Source organism: Oryx dammah, unplaced genomic scaffold (genome assembly GCF_014754425.2).
Source record: "Oryx dammah isolate SB20612 unplaced genomic scaffold, SCBI_Odam_1.1 HiC_scaffold_4, whole genome shotgun sequence".
NCBI lineage: Eukaryota > Metazoa > Chordata > Mammalia > Artiodactyla > Bovidae > Oryx > Oryx dammah.
The window spans coordinates 29765968-29788925 of NW_024070188.1; the positions used below are offsets into that span (position 1 = coordinate 29765968).

The 22958-nt window shown below is 44.4% G+C and overlaps 1 protein-coding gene across 1 annotated transcript in view; it reads left to right on the forward strand.

The window, feature by feature from the left end:
• Positions 1-861: 861 nt before the first annotated feature.
• The window catches only part of SCML4 (Scm polycomb group protein like 4), a 118375-nt gene continuing 96278 nt past the window's right edge, over positions 862-22958 (forward strand). The window contains exon 1 of the mRNA XM_040238576.1: positions 862-1063. The gene's annotated coding sequence lies outside the window, so the exon portion shown is untranslated. The remainder of the gene's footprint in view (positions 1064-22958) is intronic.

Below are 22958 nucleotides of genomic sequence, written 5' to 3' on the forward strand. Positions count from 1 at the left end.
GGGAATAAAACATCAGGATGGGGTGAAAGAGGTGGGCAATGGGGAGCCTTGCTCCACTTAACAAAGAAAAGATGAAAAAGTCCCTTTACCAGTATAAATTGATTTGCCACAGAGAATACAGTAGGGCATGGAGGGTGAATAGCAGCCTTTCTCCCATGTGAGGACCATTCCACCCCATGAGGCCCCTATCATATTTATGAGTATAAACCATGTTTACACTTCTGCATTTACACACAGGTCCAGGGCCCAGGTCAGTGCCCTGTTTAAAAGAACTAATCATATGCATTGTATGCAGCTATATACATATGACCATGGTATGCTCACCTTCTGGCACACTCTTCTGGCAAATGCAGTCTCCTAAACAATGATGTCATTAGAATAATTCTTTTTGTTTTATTTGTCCAAGGTCAAACATTCACTCTTTCAGATCACTGGTATCTTATAAGCCCCGCGCTGGCTCACACTGCTGCAAGACTGGGACAAAGAGATGATGTTACAGTCTGGTTTCCATGGCAACAGAGGAGGGGTAATGAAAACCGAAATGTTGGAAACACCCATTCTGACAATTGTAACATAATTCAGGTTATTACAAGGATGTAACTACTAAAGAAGCAGAAGTGTCATTACCTTGCAGCTCGTGTAGGCAAAAAAGCTACACTGCACATTTCTCTAGTTGGGCTGCTAAGAGGAAGGAAACACACACACACACACCACACACACTCGCGCGCCTCGTTTTCTGCATGTAAAATGTGTGTGTTCTTTAAAAGCCAGTGGTTGGCTGGTTTTCCGGACATGATGTGGTTGAAGCTGTCATCGTAATGGAAATTCATTGCTGTAGCTATGGTAAATCGAGTTTTCTGCCTGTGCTGAATGCATTAGTCTAATGAGATGTTTGCAGCCGGAGAGCAGGGCTGCTGGAGACTAACTATGAGCTACTAACACACGGGTGGAAGATTAGCTTTTGCAACACTCGGTTTGCATGTACTGAAAGTCATCTGTCTTCTGAGTCAACATTCCCGGCCTGGTAAAGAACCTGATCAGGGCTCTGGTGCACGAACTGTAGGTAAGGGAGATGCACAATCGGTGGGTGTGCCGCTGACATGGGATCCTTCTCTTTTCACTATCAGCGTGACAGGTTACCTGTTTCAGATCTCCTGGGTTGCATGTCTACATTTACGACAATACACAAGCATCCTGCACTAAAACTGCTGAGACTGGCAGGTAAACTTTAGTTCCTCCTATTCAGAACACAGAGATTTCTTGGCCAGATCTCAGAGGGGGAGATGTGGTATAGAATTATATAGTTTATCCATTTGGTGTGTATACACTACTTTCACTCTGCCTTTGAATATGTAGAGAGTTACTGTTTTTCCCAAATGTGAACTCAAATAATTGGTTCGCTTTTTTTTTGGCATGGTGATTTCACTTTTTTTGTTTTTTAATTATAAAAAATTACAGTATATCTCGGGAGAAAACATATTAGCCTAGAATTTAATGTTTATAATCAATATGTTGTGAACATGCAAGAGTGGTATTTAACATTGAATTTTGTGTTTTCTATCTCAGATGGAATATTTCATATGTCTTTATGTTGGTTTTTCCTAATTTACCAGGATAGACAAGAATACTATTTATTGCTAGCTGCTGGTGTTGGTTAGTTTTGGGGAAAAAAACAAAAAAAAAAAAAACAAAAAAACAGGTGATTGTGGAGTGTCAGGAACAGTTTACCCAAGTTCAAATACAGAGTCACCTCCTTCCCAGGTGGGGCTTTTTGTGACTTGAATCCAGCAGCATGAAGCTGCCTATCCAGGTTGCTTGCTGAACAGGACAGGACAGTGAATGAGGGTGAGGTGCCAGCTGAAAGGGAATCATTTCATTGATGGTTCAGGTACAAAGTCAAAAGTTCTTTCCACTACCTGTAACAGTTTAGGAGAAGAGGCTCTGGATTCTACAATGATACTCAAGAGTGTCAAGACGATCAGTAGCTTCCTGAGAAAGTGGCTTTTGGGTTAGTTTCAGAAATTGTGGTATTTGAGGAAGTAATCCAGTCACTTCACAATCCAGACATTTGTTGTATACTTTGTTTTTCTTCTTTTTCGGGGGAACCATTTTTGAAAACTGAGAAACATAGTTCTTTTTCGTCCTCACGAATTTTTTTTTTAATAGGCTATTTGGAGTGAAAGCATAAAATAACTTTGAAGGAATTTACAGTGTGGAAAAGTAAACTACCTAGGGTGCAATATTCCTGTGCAGCAATTTTTTGTGTGTGTTGTTTGGTAAAACTAGTCTGAAAAAATGAAGCGGGTATTTGAGCAACAGCACTCGGTGAAGATTACCTAGCAAAGCGGTAATGAATCGTCTAAACTCAAATAAAATGTGAATGTAGAACCTTCGGTTTTAGGGAAGTTGTTTGGTGACTTCACAGTCTTTATCTTTCAAACATATTTGTGACAGATATTTTTAAAAATATGAATGTACTTTATCTCTGTAAGTTGTGTATATGGAGAGGCTATGTATTATTTTGGTAAATTTATGTCTGCTTGATTTGTGGAATTATAAGAAAAGTGAAAATTCCACAAATACCCAGTTCTTTTATGTTTAACATGTTTAAATTTCTTCCCTGTGCCACTTAAATTACTTCTATTTTGCTGCCAGCGCCCACCGCCCGAAACAACAACAATAACAAAAACCTAACAAGTAAATGAACAATAATAGAAAGAAAACAAGAATAAATTGCTTTCGATCATTTATTTGCTTTTTGTGGTGTGTTTTTGAGGCAAGTGAAACCAGCAGAAGCAGTTTCACTTTCTATAGTTCTTGGTTTCTGGGGTTTGGGGTCGCAGGGGTTCTTCCAGCAGCAGGTAATATAAGCAGTCGAGCTGCTAGAACACAAGCCAGCCCCAGGTACTGTCTCAGCTCTAAAGCTTTTGTATTGAAAATTCAAAAGATAATGACTTTTTAAATGTGAAATGTTTCCTTATTATAAAAATTCAAGCGATGCCCTAAAGTACAAAGATAGGATTTCTGTTTTTCTTTTTTAATTTTAAACTTTAACTGATGTGAAAAATCAAAAGCAGAAACCTCTTATATTGTGGCGGCTTTTATGTATTTTTAAATCTCAATTTTGGACCTTAAACACTTCAACAAGTTTAAGGAAACATTGCTGAAGTGCCCTTTAAACAAGGGATGTCCAGAGAGAAATCATCTTTATGCACACGTGGGGAGGTAGATTTTACAGGGTTTGGTAGGCTTGTTTACAGTCTGGCGCGGTGGGCGGACACATCACACGTGTTCACTCGCTCCTGAGGACGCTTCAGAGCGAACGCGGGTCGGGCAGAGATGAGGCGGGGCTCAGAACTGGCACTCTGGGGCCCCCGACAGAGCTCCGCGGGTTGAGGTTCCTCCCGAGGCTTTACCCCTGGAAGCCGCAGCGTCACCCCAACGCCAGGTGGCCCGGCGTGCTTACCCCGATCCAGCCGTCCTGGAGAGAGCAGGAGGCGACACCGCCTGGGAACTTAAGAGCCCAGACACCTCCAGTTTCATTCCCTGAGGCTTCTCCTCCACCGAGCTTTTATTTGGGGATGGTGTGGGAGAGAAAAGAAAAGAGATGAGGAAAGACTCTTTTCCATCAAATTATCGAAGGGCATACAATTCGGTCTAACATTTTGGAGATGAAGGTTGTAAAAGCAGTCCCTTTTGGTGTGAGCACATGTGCTGCTTCATTTCCGTGGGCAAATCTGACATTTCTAGGAGAGAACTTTGTGTGAGTGCTCCCCCGGACATCTTACTTCTTAATCCTGCAATCTCTCAAAAGGCTTTTTAAAGATTTACACGTTTTTAATGCTTTTGTTGCTTTCAAAGGCAGACAGGTGAGGAGAGGCAAGGGGGATTAAAAACAGCCACTGGGAGAAAAATCAAATGGTTTGGTACCTATATAACATAACAGAAGCCACCACTGTGTCTAGTAAATTACTCTAAATTTTAATTAATGAGTCACAAAAGCCACACCATAAGCTTTAAAAATTACCCCTTTATCAATAAGGTGATAATTAACTTTCTCTGGAATTAGCAATTCTTTCAGCCCCTGGCAGTATGCAGCCTAGTAAATTCTCTGGAAACTTGCCAATTTTTAACAATTGGTCTTTTGGCAAACCTACTGGATTTTAATTCAAATGTCTATTGTGACATTTTCTAACGTGATTCCGAGACCATTAGGATCACCCAAATTGTGGCACAATTTCTGAAGTTTGAGAGTGGCTCAGTGTTTGGATTGCCTTTGCATCTGTCGCTCTTTCTTCATTTTCCTTTTCTACCTTTCCCCCGAGGCCCGCCCCTCCCCCCCCCCCCCGAAAAAAAAACCTCTGCATTTGCAAGAACGCCACAAGCTAGTCTCTGCTGTAAATCTCTGCTAGAATCTCTGCTGTAAACCTATGTGGTGAAGCCTGCGTTTCTTGCTACGTACAGACCAAATTCGAGTGTTTGGCTATGAGCCCATGTGGTTCTAAGTGTTTTTCATTGTTGTTGCGTTCATCTCGGTTTCAGTTCTGGCAAGGGTTCGTTCCTCAATGTGTCTGCAAACTGTCACCCGCGGTTTGTCCGATGCCGAGATTGACTGAGACTGATGAGAAGAGCTGCAGGCCATTTTCGACGTGCTCAGGGCTGTTTGAAATCTGGCTTATTCTGAGCTATGTGGATTAACGTCTGAGGAGGCAGAGGAGCCCTGAGCAGCCTGCTCTACCACGAACCCTCCCCTACCACACATTCCTGGGGCTGCTGGTCACTTGTGGATGGCATTCAGGGGCAGCCTGAGGAGGGACGCTGCTATCTGGCCACAGAGGCTGGAAGGCAAGTGGTGATGGGTGTAGATTGCTCCTTCCAGGAGTCTACCTCTCTCTTCACCCTCTGGTTTCTTTAAACATTAGCATCGGTGAGATGTTACTTCTCTCGGTCAAGAGGGCTGGATAGGACCGGATGTTGGAGACAAAGCTTCCTGCTGGGTTAAGCTGGCAGTTCTGATGCAGTCAAGAACATTCCTTCCTTGGTGGGTGGGGAATGGAGAGGAACAACCAGCAGAATTTGTGCATTCTGGAATAAATCAGCATTTTTCAATCTGAAGAGGCACTTTGCCACCACTGAGATAAAACACCTCTTGCTTCTTGCAGTGATTACTTCATGGACTACTATTTTAGCCCAGAAAGGAATTTATTACCCAGTGGCAGTTCTCACTTTGCATTAAGCTGAAAAGTCATTCCACCGAGTTTGTGTGACACCCTGAGTAACCGGAGTGTATTCTGAGATCCACAACGGGGGCTTCCCTGGGATTGCTTTCGTTACTGTTTGACCAGTTGTGATTTATAGAGAATTGTAGAAACGCTTCTTTACCATCCCACCAGCTCAGACACATTCTCCCTGAATTTTTATTTGTGGGGAGGCAGGTGTGCATTTCTTTGTCATCAGCTGCATTTATTGATTACGTAAGTGGAAGCTGGTCCCAGTGTTGCTGCTTTTTTTTTTCCCCTTCATGTTAGTACTTTTTAGGAAAGATTGCACCCTCCTTTGAGCCCTTTGGGGAAGGGGTTGGGCTGAGGAGTGGTGGCCTTCCTGTCTCCATAGGGCATTCAGTACAGAAGCAGAGGAGTGGAGTTGGCTGTTGTGAGAAAATTAACATGCCAGGGAAAAACAGTGTCATCGCTATACTTTGAAAGGCGATGATGTTGTCTGGTTAGCTCTATGTGACTCAACATTTGGGAGCTGAATCTTTGGAATCAAAAGCCTTTGCCCTTTTTGTCTCTCTGTGCTGACCATTCTAGAGCAAAAGCCCCAATTCTTTCAAAGCAGAAACATATGGCTGAAATTCATTCTAATGAAATAGACAGCCTTTCATCAAGATGGGCAAACGGGAGCAAATGCTGATCTGGGCAAAGCAAAGAATTATATGGGTTGGGTCCTAGTCCATCCCAGAGAAAATAGCTCTAAACCAAGGTAAAAACCAGGGAGAGAGCCTGTTTCATCCCTCTTCCAACGAGGACTTGACCATTACCCTCTCTTCCTGTACCCCTTGGTGCAGTTTAGAAAGGATTCAGTAAGAGCCAATAGTAGCTCATGGCTGTCAGCTCACAGAGCTTATGGGTCATTCGTTTTCTTTGGGAAGGAAAGATTTTCTATGTTCCCTTTCACATTTGTCCACAAGTCATCCTGAGACATGGTTGTTCTGATGAGAAAACCAGGGTGGAAAGCCAAGGAGTGTGTTTTTCTCTGGTGTCCCGAGCCAGGCCTTGAGCCCTCTTGCTGGACTGACGTTAACACTCAGAGGCCATGTGTCGGGGTCTGCCTTGAATGCAGCCTTTGAGCAGGACTGGGGCTGGCATCAGGATTTGAATCCTGTTTTGACAGAGTTTTGGTAAAAGAAAAAAGGAAGAATTGAGAAAAACCCAAGGTACAAAACAACTTTGGGGCATTCATGCTTTTTGTTTTGGAGCTGGTAGTTGGAGGTTGTGTTACTTAATTCCTTTGGGTCTAACTGTTGCAGGAAGAGGGACCCCTTCCAGGGCCCGAAACTGGGCTCTTGTCTAACACTCGGAAATGAGTTGTCCGAGGAGACACATGTGCTGACAAAGCAAGAGATTTTATTGGGAAAGGGCACCCGGGTGGAGAGCAGTAGGGTAAGGAAACCCAGGAGAACTGCTCTGCTGCGTGGCTTGCAATATCGGGTTTTATGGTGATGGGATTCGTTTCTGGGTGGTCTTTGGCCAATCATTCTAATTAAGAGTCTTTCCTGGTGGTGCACACATCGCTCAGCCAAGATGGATGCTAGCGAGAGGGATTCCGGGAAGTGGACGGACACGCGGTGTCTCCTTTAGACCTTTCCCGAACTCTTCCGGTTGGTGGTGGCTTATTAGTTCCGTATTCCTTATCAGGATCTCCTGTCATAAAACAACTCATGCAAATGGTTACTATGGTGCCTGGCCAGGGTGGGCGGTTTCAATCAGTGTGCTTCCCCTAACATAACAATTTCTAATTTATTACAAGCCAGGAGGAATCATTCTCATTCTTTGTGGCCTTCCAGAAAAGAGGCTGACCTCTTCACAGCCTTTAGGATTTAGTGCCCTCACTGTTGGGAAATTATGGTGATGTCAAGGTTTAATCAAACCATTAACTTTTAAGATATGCTCTTTATTCTAAAGTAAATAACTCCTAAATTCACTTTATCCTAAAGTGAATAACTTTATCCTAAAGTGAAAATAAAATGTTGGGTGAGGCATTGGGTTTCTTGATCAGGAAAGAACTCCACTGTCGGAATGCAGTTCTATCATTTTTCAGTCCAAAGAAACCTGTGGTCACTAGTGTGATTCATTCTGTTGCCATTGTTGCCTGTGCTGGGGGGCTTTGCTGTGAGATTTGGGGGTCAACAGCCATCTGTGCGTTCCCACTTCTATTGAGCATTCCCCCTTACAGATGCCAAAAGATACTCAAGCACATTTGATTTCACCACTTTACAATCTCATTTGTAAAGGTGCTTCAAGTGGAAAGCTGTAGAAAGCTTTAAATTTTGGTGCACATAATTATAAAGCATAGGAACAGTGGGAAAAAAATCCATCTGGCTCTAATGCCTGAAATCATCACCTACAGTGTGAAAATATAGCCCTTGTATTGAGTGTTTGCAATGTAATTAATACTAAGTATTTAGCATAAATAATAAGAGCAGACTGTAAGGTGAGACTGTGTTGGTGCCTAATGTGGAAATAGTTAATTGGTCCCACAGTGAGAAGCTGTACAACTGTTTTGTGTTAATGAGGCCAAGTGAATATAAACTCTCTCCAGGGAACTGAAGTTAGAAACTGGAGTTGGGGTGCAATGTGTGTGGTGATGTGTGGGGGCCAAAGGTACACGATGCCATAAATGGGGTGTTCCTTTCTTTCTATTGCTCTTCTTTTAGTTATGAAGTCATTTGGCATGAACCCAGTAAAGAATAAAGTACCTAAAATTCTCTGATAGCAGAGTAAAGAAAAAATACATTCAGAAAAGTTTGTCTTTTACACACATTTCCCTGGAAGCAGCCCAAATCTGCTAGGATCAAGTGTGGAGAAATTGAATTCCTACTAGTTGGCTTGAGACCAGAGTAGTGTAGAATAAACTGGAAGTACAGTCATTAAGGGACTTCTCAGGTAGCTCAGCTGGTAAAGAATCTGCCTGCAATGTAGGAGACCCCAGTTGGATTCCTGGGTTGGGAAGGTCCACTGGAGAAGGAATAGGCTATCCACTCTACTTCTTGGGCTCCCCTGGTGCCTCAGATAGTAAAGAATCCATCTGCAATGCAGGAGACCTGGGTTTGATCCCTGAGCTAGGAAGATCCCCTGGAGGAGGGCATTGCAACCCACTCTAGTATTCTTGCCTGGAGAATCCCCATGGACAGAGGAGCCTGGCAGGCTACAGTCCATGGAGTCACAAAGAGTCTGTCACGAATAAGCAACTAAGCACAGCACAGCACAGTCATTAAAAAAAAAAAAAAATCTGTTTCTCTTAGGCCACTGCTTTTATGACTATGGTTGACATTTCTAAGCCCAGGGTAAAAATATTTCCATGGGACCAAGACTTAGCTGGTCTTTGTAGATTTCCAGCAGTGGGCAGGGTGGTTTAGGTGGCTTCCTGGACAAAGTTAAGCAGTGACCAGCTGCCCTTTGGTTGAGATTTCATATATTCTGCTTGTGCACTCGCTAGATTTGGGACAGGATAAGAAGAATTTACACTGAGACCGTGGATCCACTTAAGTCTTGGACCATTTTCTAGCCAGCTCACCCCTCAGTGGAAGCTGGAATATTAAAATAATAGCCTAAATAATTATACTGAGGGAAAAACATCTGACATTTGAAGGGAAGAGTTAAAAGTGAAAACATATACTCTGAGAAGTGGTCTCTAAGTGATCATGAGATTCTTTGACTGAATGGGTTTTGAAGGTCTCCCTCCCAGGGCAAGCCTCAGTCTCTCCCCAATATTTCAGAAGTTGTTGGGAAGGGCACTGGGATAATGTACATAAAGTTCAAAAGAGGCAGTATATGGAAAAGGGCATTATAAACTGTAAAGTGCTGTACAAATGGTAATGTTCTTAGCTTCCTTAATCAATGGAAATTGATCAGAGGCCAGGAAAGAAATTCAGGCAAGGCTTTATTGGGGCCCCTCCTGCAGCAGGAGGGAGCAAGGACAAGTAACATGTTCCCTTGCTCCCTTGTTTGCTCCCTGAGGAGAGCTGAGCTCGTTGCTTATATGAGGTGAGCTTTAGGGGGTGTGTCCAGGGGTTGGGCAGAGCGGGGTTTGCCCACCCTTTTGGTGATGTTGTGTGCAGGGGCCATGCATAGCACCCTGCTTTTGCTTCCAGCAGCTTTCTTTTGCTTCCCACTTTTAAGAAGTGGCAGTTGGGGTTTTGGTTTTTCTGTATCTCGTCGTCCATAATTTGCCTCAACTGCACATTCACATAGCTATTTTTAGTCCCATATAATTTCTTTGTCTTCTGTTGCTCCAGGAGACATTTGTCCAGGTGCAAGCATGAAGCAAAGGGTGCCGAGTCCCAGCCTATCCCAGTAATAAACGCCTGTTTCCATTTATTGAGCCCCATATGCTCAGAGGTGTTGGGGAAAGCACGAAACATGCTTTATCTCATCTGTTTGATTTGATCCACATAGTAAGTCATTGTGGGAGGGGCTGCTTTTACCTTCATTACACAGATAAGGAAACCAAGGCTTAACTTGTCGTGGGTCACATGGCCCTGTGAAGTCTGGTGAGCCTTGATGAAGTGTCTGTATCTCTTCACCACTGAGGGTGAAGAGAAAGAGTTCTTTCGTGCCTCAGTGCCAGCTGCTCCTGCTCAGCTTGGCTGGGCTGGTCCTAGGTCCAGCAGGTTCCAAAAAGGAAATGATTCCCTGGTGTTTTCCACTTGGAAAGCCATTTTTGATCCAGAGCAAACTTTTTTTTTTTTTTTAAGCAATGAGCTCTCAGGCTTGTCAAACTCAACTCTCATTTTTATTACAAATACTTTTTAACACCTTGTTTACAATCCTGGGCTTCCCTTGTGGCTCAGTTGGTAAAGAATCTGCCTGCAGTGCAGGAGACCTGGGTTTGGTCCCTGGGTTGGGAAGATCCCCTGGAGAAGGGAAAGGCTACCCACTCCAGTATTCTGACCTGGAGAATTCCATGGACTGTATAGTCCATGGGATCACAAAGAGTCAGACACGACTGAGTGACTTTCACTTACAATCCTGAAGTAAATTTCCCAGATAGTATTCCACCCACATTCATAATTTAAGGAAAGTCAGCATGATGTCACCCGTGAGGTATTACAGAGAGGAATGAAGGCAGCATGACTTGGGGTTACTTCCAGGGCAGGTGCCCGGCTCTGGACGCCGCCACAGCGACGAGGTCAGGTGCATGACACCTGCCACCTCCAGCACAGCTGGAACAGTGAGTGGGACGGGCCCTTGGATAGCACGAGCTCACGCTGCTGCCAGTGACAGGATTTTCCAAAGCGGTAAACAACTCTGGGAATTAGGAACAAAACAGAGAAGAGTCTTTTCCTTGATTTACGTACTGACTGAACGCCTGGAAAATATCACAGCTGAATAGAAATACATTATGTTTACATGCAAATGAAGTTAGTTCTAGGTTCAGAAAAACAAGGTCTTCCCTTATGTGACTGTCTGGTATGACATTGCTCCCTTATGTGGGACAGATCCGCGTACTCAGCATCCTGGTTGCCACCCTCCAGTAATGTTCACCCTGCCCCCAGCCAGGTAAAAGCATCTCCCACACATTTCTAAAATGCCCCTCCACAAGGGGTGTTATCACCACCACCAAGCACCTGGAGGATCAGAGCCTGCCAAGTTGCTGTGCATTTCACTGTCTCCTGCCTCCTCAAACACTCGATTAATTATGGCTTAGAAAGAAGATGGTGCTGTTTTGCCAGCTCCCTACATGATTACTAAGCACAGCCATCTCAGGTATCATGGAATTTGGGGGTAACTGACATTCTGAGAAGATGCTTGCTGGTGAATTTCCTCCAAAAACTGCAGCTTTTAAGCTAAGTGAGAAGGCTCTTTCTATTATGTCTCATTTTCCTTCAGAGTGTGAGTAGGTTTTATGGTAAATACAGTACTTTATAAATACCTTTGTAAAATCATCACAGTTTTCCTGGGTTTGCTTAAGCTCATTAATTCTTACTGATTAAAGTTTTTATTTTTTACTAGGTATCCACACAATAGCCCTGGAACATACCATTATTCCACTTTACAGACAAGACTCCCCCATGCAACCTATACCCCCTGAGATTCAGTGAGTTTAAGGTCAAGGTCACCCAGTCAGTGGTATATATGGTCTCAAAGCTGACTTCAAACTGATGCCTTTGCTCCAATGTGACCTGGCTCCTGCCTTCATTATGGATACATGATACACTTTTATCCATGATGTGGAAACCTCATGTCTGAATACTTTCTCCTTCTTCCGTACACGGGAATGGGGTGAAGGAATAAAGCTGGCACAGATTCTTTGACATTCCTCCCATGGAGCTGTAGGGGTTCATTCCTTCTCTTTGACTCTGGGCTGTCCTAAGTGACTTGCTTGGCTCATAGGATGTGACTTCCAGGACAGAGGTAAAGAGCCTCTGGGACTCTTGGAATGCTCACGCTTGGAGTGCTGAGACACCACGTAAGAAGTGTGACTGCCCCAGGACTGCCAGGCCACAAGAAGCTCTGGAGACCCTGGAGAATGAGACACCCCAGGGGAGAGAGAAAGAAACAGTACATCGAGCCACTAGACATGCGAGTGAAGATGCCATCCTGGAAGTGGGTCTTCCTGTCCCAGCCTCCCCAGCTGATGCCTCAAGATCAGAGACAGATGGCTCAGTTGAGCCTTTCCTAAATTCCTGACCCACAAAATGATGAGATGGACAGAATAAGCCACAAGTAGTTTGGGGTAGTTTTCAAGTGTACCCACGTTACGCACATAGTAATGTCGCTCTGTGTGTTGTGCTGTGTGTTGGGTATTATTTTTGGTGCCTAAGAGAGAAGGATTTTCCACTTAAAAAGGAGGGTAAGAGTCACTATAAAATATAGTTGATTTCCATTTGGTAGGAATTGAAATGAGAGACGTTTGGTCCATATACAGTTACCATCAGAAGTGTGTGTTTTCAGGGGAGCTATTATTTTAATGTGTGTATTTAATCTTATATGTTTATATTTTTAATAAAAATGTTTGATTTAAACATCAATATGACAGGGTTGCATTTTAAAATTCATTTACGTAAATAGGCTGTTTAAAGATTTAGCAGTTATTAGGTAAATATGGTACAGGAGGTATATTATTAGAGTTCTCCAGAGAAACAGAACCAAGAGGATAGGTAGATAGATAGACTGATTAGAGATAGAGATTTATTATAAGGAATTGGCAGGAAATTCCCTGGTGGTCCAGTGGTTGGGACGCGGCTCTTTCCTGCTGTGGCCTGGGTTCAATGCCCAGTTGTGGAACTAAGATTCTGAAAGCTGTGCAGCGTGGCTCCCTGCCCCTTCCTCCCACTCGCACCTTGGCTCAAATGATTATGGAGGCTGAGAAGTTCCATGATCTCTGGTCAGCAAGCTATAGACCCAAAAGAGCCAATGGTAGTTCCAGTCTGAAAGCTGGCCAACTTGAGACCTAAGAGGAGCTGATGTTTCAGTTCAAGTCTGAAGGCAGGAAAAAACCTGATGTCCCAGCTCAAAGGCCATCGTGCACGAAGAGTTCCCTCTTACTTAGCCTTTGTGTTGTATTCAGGCCTTCACTACCCACATTAGAGGGAACAAATCTGCTTACTGAGTCTACAGAGTCAAATGTTAATCTTATCCAAAAGCATCCTCACAGATACACTCAGAATAATGTTTGACCAAATTATCTGGTTGTCCTACAGTCCAGTCAAGTTGACACACAAAATTCACCATCACCATAGGAGATGTTCAGACACCACAGATATCACAAAAGTTGTTGCTAAGGATCTAAAGTTGGCTAAGCACTGTATTGTGCCCTGGGCCATCCCTATTGAGGGTTTGAGAGTTTGGAGCTAAAATTCTTGGTGCTATTGCTTAGTTCACCTATAGAGGCTATGATCCTCTGAATCCTCCCTGTAATGTGTCTTGGAGAAGTTATTCTTTGACTTTCAGAGGAGATTTTAGGTCAGAGAACGTCCTTGTTGGTGACTTTTCTTCTGGGGAGATTTGAGCCACCCTTCAGACTTCCAGCTGTCTTCCTGGGAATGGCCATTCCCTGCACCCCTAGCTGGCTGCCCTGTTTTCTGTAGGTGCCGCAGGCCACCCCTGTCAGCTCCTGCACAGAATTGTTATGTCACAGGCAGCTTGGTCCCCTGGTAAGACAGTGTCACTGGGCATCCTGTCTCAAAATGTGATGTGAAGTCTGGCTCAGTGGTGACAAGGAGCTCAGATGTGATGTATACAGTGTGACATCATAGGTGCTATAATAAGTCCATGTCTCATGACCATGATGGGAGTTGGACATTTTCATTTGCCCCTCTGGGCTGGGCTTGTTTGGATAATGCTGTGTGACACCATCAATTTCACTTACCTCCTGTCCTCTCTCTGAGAATTTGTGTTCTAACTGCCCTTGGAGGTGGGATGAAAAGTCCTTAGGACAACATTTTTATCTCTTTGGCTTCTTTGACTTAGTTTTATAGCAGAACAGAAAATCAGAGGTGGGTACCTCAGTGAGATTGAAGAAGATACACCTTTTCTCCAGGTGGATTCCTTTGACTGGGCGTACTCTGGACAGCCCTCACTCACGCAAGGTGCTGTGTCTGAGAGACGGATGGAACTTTCCACAGTGCACACTGCCCCTCTCAGTAGGACACAAGACATCCTAAGATAATGTCCTGGGAGACATCCTAAGATGCTTTGTGCACCAGTTGGGTGGGAAAGTCTTGAAGATACAGATTCTACTTAAGTGAAAACTACTAATCTACATTTCACCCTTTAACTAGATTTTCTTGAACTCTTCAGTGTAGTAGTTCCTTCTTATTCTTGAGAGATTAGCCTGTTGAAATGAATGATAGTTATTGTGGCCTGAATTTGACACAGATGTTCGGATGCATGTGGTTAACAGGCTCTGCTGCAAGAAGGCTGACGCGCTCTTGCTGCAGTGTCTATGACAGTAGCAGGGTCAAACATCCCAAAGAGGTGTTTTTTGGTTTTTTTTTCATCCAACTTCTCTATTACTCTGGGTAAAATATGTCTCCCACAGATGAGTGTGGAGGCATGCAGCCAGACTGACAAAGCAGGAGGGAGTCATCGAGGGGGTGTGCAAAAGTAAACTGGATTCTGAATATCACGCAATTGGGCTGATGTGATTTGGAGTGATGTTGAATGTGATGCGTGATGTTTGTTTTCCCCTGACACTGTAATTAACTCAAGGAAGCACTATAGATTGTTAAATTTTAGTAAGCAGGTAATAGAGCTGTTCTTTGAAGTAAAATCAGTGGCAACAACCTAGTCGTTTTACAGTCATGTGAATGAAAGACAATTACAGTTTGTGGGAACTGTCTCCATCAGGTTTGGAGAACTGTCTCCATCTAATGCAGACAACGTCGGCAGGACAGGGCTGCTTGTCTTTGGTGGGGTGTTGCTGTGAACACAAATCACAGAGTTGATGTGCGTGCAGGGAAACGGCCAGGCATTTTTCCCATTTAGCTAAGGAGAGTGCTTAACTCGCTTTTCAGATATTCCAGCCAGTGTCCAACAGGGAATTGTGCTAATAAATATGACAATAACATTGTAATGGGACAAGAAAGGCTGACACAGCATTTAGTTAATTTGTGTTTGTCATTAGCAGGGAGCTTTGCAACCCCTGGGCAATGAAACAGGAGCATACTGGTTGACTGTAGGCATTTTAATTAGAGGTCTTGGGAATATTTCTCTGCTGTTGTAGCTGAGTGAAACCTGGCCCCACAAAGTTTACCCAAGGCGGGCTTTCCTCCTTGCCCTCAGCAGCCATTAAAAGGTCTTACCCAAGGCACGGAGCTGGGGGAAGGGAGGAAAAAGTTTCTATGAAGAGAAGGACTCCTGGTGGGCTGGTGTCCAACACCAATTAGCTACTCAGCTGTCAGCACCCAGAGCCCTCATTTTAACCAAGTGGTGGCAAAGATTGACAGAAATGGCTCGACCCCATGATGGGTCCCCAAGCATTTTTAAAAGGTTCTTTTGACTCTTGCTACCTTTTCATAATTTGGCATAAATACAATGCAAGAATAAAGACATTGTAAATCAAAAGCTGTTAGCGCACATGGCCCCTGAAATTTATGGGTATTAAGTAGAAAAAGCTTAGGAACATTTCACCAAATAATTTTCCAATCCCCTAAGACTTATTTAAATTTCCCTCTTCCCCCTTCTGTTGCTGATGCACGTGCTCTCGCTGCCAGCGATTTATCACAGAGGAGCACCTGAGCCCTATGGTGGGGGAAACCAGTTCTTTGCCATCAGACAAGCTGGGGGCTTCTTGTAGGGTGGAGGGCAAAGCTCTGACAAGCTACCAGCACCATATGGGCAAAGAGCCAGGTAACCAAGAGAAAGATATGGCATCTGCCCTCAGGTCAGTGATTTGGCCTTGGAGATGCATGAGTCAGAGAGATGAAAAGAGGCGATCTAATCACCTCGGCAGTGGCAGGGCTGGGATTCAAATCCTGGGTTGCTCAGACACCAGTCTTGCATCACAGCCTCAAGTGCGAGGCAGCAGCTGTCCTCAGAGATTTCCCTCAGTGACAAGTCACAGTCACACACACGAAATAGATAACCTCCAACCTAAGGGAGGAGAAGGAAATGGCAACCCACTCCAGTGTTCTTGCCTGGAGAATCCCAGGGACGGGGGAGCCTGGTGGGCTGCCGTCTATGGGGTCACACAGAGTCGGACACGACTGAAGCTTCTTAGCAGACTTAGCAGCCTAAAGGAGCAGGGGATTGAGGTACTGACCTGAATGGCTCTCTAAGAGAAAGTACAAGAATTGGGTGAAGGCAGGGAGGCTTCCTGAAGGAGGTCATCCTTGAAGGGCAGGAGACTCACTTCTGGTGCTAGTAGATCTGACTTTGTCTTTCTGAATGGCCAGAGTAAGTTTCTACTGTGTGTCTCACCCATCAAGAGAGGTTCAGTAATTTTTTTGTCAAGTTGACTAATTAACTACTAGTAACAAACATAAGTAACAACACCAGTTGGTTTCTACTTCACTACTAGCAGTGAGACTTAGTAACCACCATCCAGGGCACAGCTGGGTGGTTCTGCTCCTTATGTTGACCTGTGATGGGCCCACTGCTCTGCAGACATGAACATCTGTATCACAGGTAGCTCTGGAAACAAACAAGGTAAGATGGGTAAAACACTAGCATATTGCCTGGCCACAGGGAGTGTGCAATAAGTTGAAGCTAATGTAAGTCTGTCTTTTAGCACATGGATTTTCAACCGAGCCCTTTTTTGTTCATCGCCTGTGAAGACAAAGTCTCTTTCTGATTGTCCTTCTGAGTTGATAAAAGTGAAAGTGAAGTCGCTCAGTCGTGTCGGACTCTTTGCGACCCCATGAACTGTAGCCTATCAAGCTCCTCTGTCCATGAGATTTTCCAGGCAAGAGTGCTGGAGTGGATTGCCATTGCCTTCTCCAGCTATCTGAGTTGATAGGGGACCCTCTAAGTTGATAGCTGCTTGGAAGAAGTAGCGAAGGTAGTAGGCCCAGAACTCCCTATGTGTCTCCTGGCCCTATGATAAATCTTATTTTATTCAATGAGGAAGGAAAAGAAGATGAACTTCTCCTTAGATATTCTTCTGAAGCTGACAGAAATCTATAGATCGAGAACTCATAACCGTGGCCTTCTCCACATGAATCCCTGTGCTCTCATGCTCTCTGATCCCCAGCAATCCTGGTTCTCCTCAGAGATAACATTTGTCCATTTCAATGGCATCGTTCCTACTATAATTAAGAATGTTATATTTTAGACCCAGGCTAACTTCTCAGGTCTCCAATATTCTAGCTATCATGTGCTCTTAGATCTGAGGGCCCATAAAACCGCTCACCATACATGTGAAACTTGACGTCACTCTTCGCTTAGCTAAGTGGGAAATTTTATAGTTTAGGAGAACACAAAGTCAGGTTGAAAATATGGCTTTGGCTGGGTCTGGGTGTAATTGGGGTTTTCAGGTGTAGTTTGGCAGCTTTCATCTAACAGAAACATCAGGGCTCATAAAATCAGTCCAATGTCAGAGTTTCAAGGTACTCTATTAAATATTCCTGCACTGGCTGCCATCCCTCACTTTTTAGAAAATGAGGGTATGCTAATGGCATGATGTGTTGCTTTAAAGGCCACAATCTCAATTGTTCTCACAATGAGGGAGAAAAAGCATGCTGTTAAAAATAGATGGTATCTGATGTTTTCCCATCCATTCATATTTTAACATCTAATAGCAGCTCTACATTTTAGGCACTATTCTAGAATACGAGAAAAAAGTTAAGTCATGGTCCCAGCCTTCACGGAGCTGATGATATACTGGAGGGTCAGCGAGCATTTTCTGTAAAGGACCAAACTGCCAGATGTTTTAGAATGTGGGCCATTTTGTTTGCAGCCCCTCAATAGAGCCTTCTCCAGGCCCCTCAGCTCTCCAGTCCCACCTCCCTCCCTTCAGCCTGCTGACCCTCACTCCTCACCTTATGAACACCTGTGTCTCCTCACCCAAAGGACAGCTGGCAGGATCTCCAGCACAGGCTGATTGTAAGGATGAACCAAGGTGACAGTGTAAAGCTCTCACTCAGACCCTAGCTGCCTCCCTTCCTTCCAGAGGAATCTGAGAAAGTAACATCCCTCCCCTCTCCTAGGTTAGATCATTGACTCGTGCCCCACTGTAACCCAAACATCTTCTCCAAGACTCCTATCCATACAGTTCTTTCTCTTGAACGTTCTACCATCCCTCTGTCCTGTTACACTTTGCCCAGAAACACACTTGCTGCTGCTAAGTCACTTCAGTTGTGTCCGACTCTGTGCGACCCCATAGCCGGCAGCCCACCAGGCTCCCCCATCCCTGGGATTCTCCAGGCAAGAACACTGGAGTGGGTTGCCATTTCCTTCTCCAATGCATGAAAGTGAAAAGTGAAAGTGAAGTTGCTCAGTCATGTCCGACCCTCAGCGACCCCATGGACCACAGCTTTCCAGGCTCCTCCACCCATGGGATTTTTCCAGGCAAGAGTACTGGAGTGGGGTGCCATTGCCTTCTCCGAGAAACACACTTAGGTCTCCTCTATTTAAAGAGGGCTTTAAAGGAGGAGAGTTGAGGAGGAATCTCCTCCAGCCACCATTCTTTTTCTTGTCAATCCAACTGGTCTCTAGCTACTTTAACTTTCCCATCATCTCTTTGTTAATTTCTGTTTCTTCCTTATGTTTTCCCCTCTTAAAGACAGATTGAGCTGTAGAAAAGGAGGGCTTTAGAGTCAAGCACACTTTCCACATCACCGTCTGAATGTTACAGAGCCTGGGCAACTTACATAGCACCAAGAATCTCACCTACAGAATGGAAACAGCAAGACCTCCCTCATCAAGGGATTTATGAGGACTCAGCAAGGAAATCAGCGAGAGGCACTGCGTCAGCACGTGGCGTGTGCCAAGTGCCGCTCGATAGATCTCTTTCTCCTCCACCAGCTGCTTAAGGAAGGGCAGGGGCCTCCGTCCTTGGGGGTTTAGGGAAGAGGGGACTGTTTACTCTTCTCAACAATACCTAATACAGTCTTCTGACTTGGGGAAATAGGCCTAGATGATTTTCTTTTATTAATCTTTTTCCCCCATCTTTGTTAAGACTTGGAAGAAAGCAACATAGGATTCAGGTCATGTGAAAATACATAGGCGCTCAGGTTCAGTTCAGTTCAGTCACTCAGTCGTGTCCGACTCTTTGCGACCCCATGAATCACAGCACGCCAGGCCTCCCTGTCCATCACCAACTCCTGGAGTTCACTCAGACTCACGTCCATCGAGTCAGTGATGCCATCCAGTCATCTCATCCTCTGTCGTCCCCTTCTCCTCCTGCCCCCAATCCCTCCCAGCATCAGAGTCTTTTCCAATGAGTCAACTCTTCACATGAGGTGGCCAAAGTACTGGAGTTTCAGCTTTAGCATCATTCCTTCCAAAGAAATCCCAGGGTTGATCTCCTTCAGAATGGACTGGTTGGATCTCCTTGCAGTCCAAGGGACTCTCAAGAGTCTTCTCCAACAGCACTGTACAAAAGCATCAATTCTTCGGCGCTCAGCCTTCTTCATAGTCCAACTCTCACATCCATACATGACCACGGGAAAAACCATAGCTTTGACTAGACGGAACTTAGTTGGCAAAGTAAAGTCTCTGCTTTTGAATATGCTATCTAGGTTGATCATAACTTTTCTTCCAAGGAGTAAGTGTCTTTTAATTTCATGGCTGCAATCACCATCTGCAGTGATTTTGGAGCCCCCCAAAATAAAGTCTGACACTGTTTCCACTGTTTCCCCATCTATTTCCCAGGTTAATTTCATTAAATAATAAATCTACTCAATATATACTTATTCAGCATCAGCTATATGTTCATCCCTATGAAAGTCCTGGGGATGAGAAGTTGGCACTTGCCTGAGAGAAGCTCTCAGTCTGGTTGGAGGTGCAGAGAAGCAAGCCAGGCAAGTCACATGCAGCCATCATTACCAGGCACTGAGAGGTCCACTGTAGGAGTTCCTACAAAGTGCCATGGGAGTGTAGGAAGGGGGTGATCCTCATTGCTGGACAGGTTAAGGAGTCTTGACACAGAAATGACCTAGGAAACTTCTGGAAGGATGACTTTCAGTGTGCCAGGGCAGAGAAGGGAGGTGGGAAGGGATTTCACAGGTGAAACAGTGTGTACAAGACAGTCTGTCTGTAGATCAGGGGGAACATGCCTTGAGTCTGGGATGGAGAGAGACAAGGTAAGAAATACAGGCTGAAGGTGTGAATTTCACCATGATTTTCCTCTTGAAATAAAGAATTAGCTTCCATATGGAGGGGAAAGTGGACTTCCCCATGTAAATACAGAGATTGAGCTAGGACCAGGGGAGAGAAGTTTCTGGAGGGCAAGGTTCAGCTCAAGATCAAGAAGAATTTGCAATCAGTCATATCTAGCAATGGAGCAGGTTTCTGCAGACCATGTGTAGGCCCATGGCATATGAGGGCAGCAAATGTGGGGACTGGCTCCTCTGCCAAACATAGGAGGAATTCATAAACGGGATGAGAGGGACAGATGAACTTGAACTCCACCCTCACACAACCCTGCTCAGATGACCGGTGCTGATCTCACGCCTCAGGCTAGGATGAGAGCAGGGCCTTGTCCCGGGTAAGGGCTGTGTGTCCAGCTCAGCTCTGGGTTGCCTCAAAGGCCTCAGTTTTGTCACACTTTTTCTTTTTAAGGGACGAGAAAAAGTGGAACAGCTGGATAATATCCTCTGCTAGCAGGAGAAATATGGAGGGCTGGCCAACTTTTAAAATTAAAGGGTTTTATGTGTCTATGTGTGTATACACATATACATAGGTATAAAATATTGTGTTTGGATTCCAATATTAGGTCCTTGGATGCTTCATCAACATGTTGCAATTTCAATCTGGCTCCATTTTCTCTGTCTTATTTGTACACCCCTCTGGGTATTCTGCATCTGTAAGGCTGAAATGAAACTTGAGAAGCAGAGCCCTGGGGCCCACCTTGCCTTCCCAGGGGGTCTGGCCTCAGGCAGTGGTGGACACTCTGCCAGGGCTTAACTTTGTAGCAGGCTGTTGAGGGTTATTTATTTATTTTAATTTTTTTTTTGAGTTATACAAGTTGTACACACACATGTTCATGTTTAAAATGAAAATGAGTAAATTGGTACGGAATTCACATAGCTGTGTTCTCCACACAGCAGCCAGAGTGACTCACATTACTTCTCTGGCTCAGAAATGTCTGGTGATTCTGCATCTCAGAGGAAGAACCGACACTCATAAGTGACCTACAGGGTGCTGCACTCTCTGGCCCCTTATTCTCCCTTTCACTTCTTCTCACACCCCTCCCCTCAGACTCTCTACACTGAGTATCCTGGCCTTCTCACTGTCCTAGTACACTAAGTATGTAATCACTGTGGGCCGCTTGTGGTCTTCTCTACTGTACATTCTTCATTCACATATCCTCAGGGCTCACTCTCCAAGTTCAAGGTCTCTGCCCAAATATACCTTGATGAGAGGCTTTCCCAGGCCATCAATATAAAATAGCACCCTGTTGCAAGAGGGCATCAGAGGGCAGACACACTGAAACCATACTCACAGAAAACTAGTCAGTCTAATCACACTAGGACCACAGCCTTGTCAAACTCAATGAAACCAAGCCATGCACGTGGGGCAACCCAAGACGGGTGGGTCATGGTGGAGAGGTCTGACAGAATGTGGTCCACTGGAAAAGGGAATGGCAAACCACTTCAGTATTCTTGCCTTGAGAACTCCATGAACAGTATGAAAAGGCAAAATGATAGGATACTGAAAGAGGAACTCCCCAGGTCAGTAGGTGCCCAGTATGCTACTGGAGATCAGTGGAGAAGTAACGCCAGAAAGAATGAAGGGATGGAGCCAAAGCAAAAACAATACTCAGCTGTGGATGTGACTGGGGATAGAAGCAAGGTCCGATACTGTAAAGAGCAATATTGCATAGGAACCTGGAATGTCAGGTCCATGAATCAAGGCAAACTGGAAGTGGTGAAACAAGAGATGGCAAGAGTGAACGTCGACATTCTAGGAATCAGTGAACTAAAATGGACTGGAATGGGTGAATTTAACTCAGATGACCATTATATCCACTACTGTGGGCAGGAAGAAATGGAGTAGCCATCATGGTCAACAAAAGATTCCGAAATGCAGTACTTGGATGCAATCTCAAAAACGACAGAATGATCTCTGTTCATCTCCAAGGCAAACCATCCAATATCACAGTTATCCAAGTCTATGCCCCAACCAGTAATGCTGAAAAAGCTGAAGTCGAAAGGTTCTATGAAGACCTACAAGACCTTTTAGAACTGGCACCCAAAAAAGATGTCCTTTTCATTATAGGGGACTGGAATGCAAAAGTAGGAAGTCAAGAAACACTTGGAGTAACAGACAAATTTGGCCTTGGAATATGGAATGAAGCAGGGCAAAGACTAATAGAGTTTTGCCAAGAAAATGCACTGGTCATAGCAAACACCCTCTTCCAACAACACAAGAGAAGACTCTACACATGGACATCACCAGATGGTCAACACCGAAATCAGATTGATTATATTCTTTGCAGCCAAAGATGGAGAAGCTCTATACAGTCAACAAAAACAAGACCAGGAGCTGACTGTGGCTCAGATCATGAACTCCTTATTCCCAAATTCAGACTCAAATTGAAGAAAGTAGGGAAAACTGCTAGACCATTCAGGTATGACCTAAATAAAATCCCTTATGATTATACAGTGGAAGTGAGAAATAGATTTAAGGGCCTAGATCTGATAGATAGAGTGCCTGATGAACTATGGAATGAGGTTCGTGCCAGTGTACAGGAGACAGGGATCAAGACCATCCCCATGGAAAAGAAATGCAAAAAAGCAAAATGGCTGTCTGGGGAGGACTTACAAATAGCTATGAAAAGAAGAGAGGCGAAAAGCAAAGGAGAAAAAGAAAGATATAAGTATCTGAATGCAGAGTTCCAAAGAATAGCAAGAAGAGATAAGAAAGCCTTCTTCAGCGATCAATGCAAAGAAATAGAGGAAAAGAACAGAATGGGAAAGACTAGAGATCTCTTCAAGAAAATTAGAGATACCAAGGGAACATTTCATGCAAAGATGGGGTCCATAAAGGACAGAAATGGTATGGACCTAACAGAAGCAGAAGATATTAAGAAGAGGTGGCAAGAATACATGGAAGAACTGTACAAAAAAG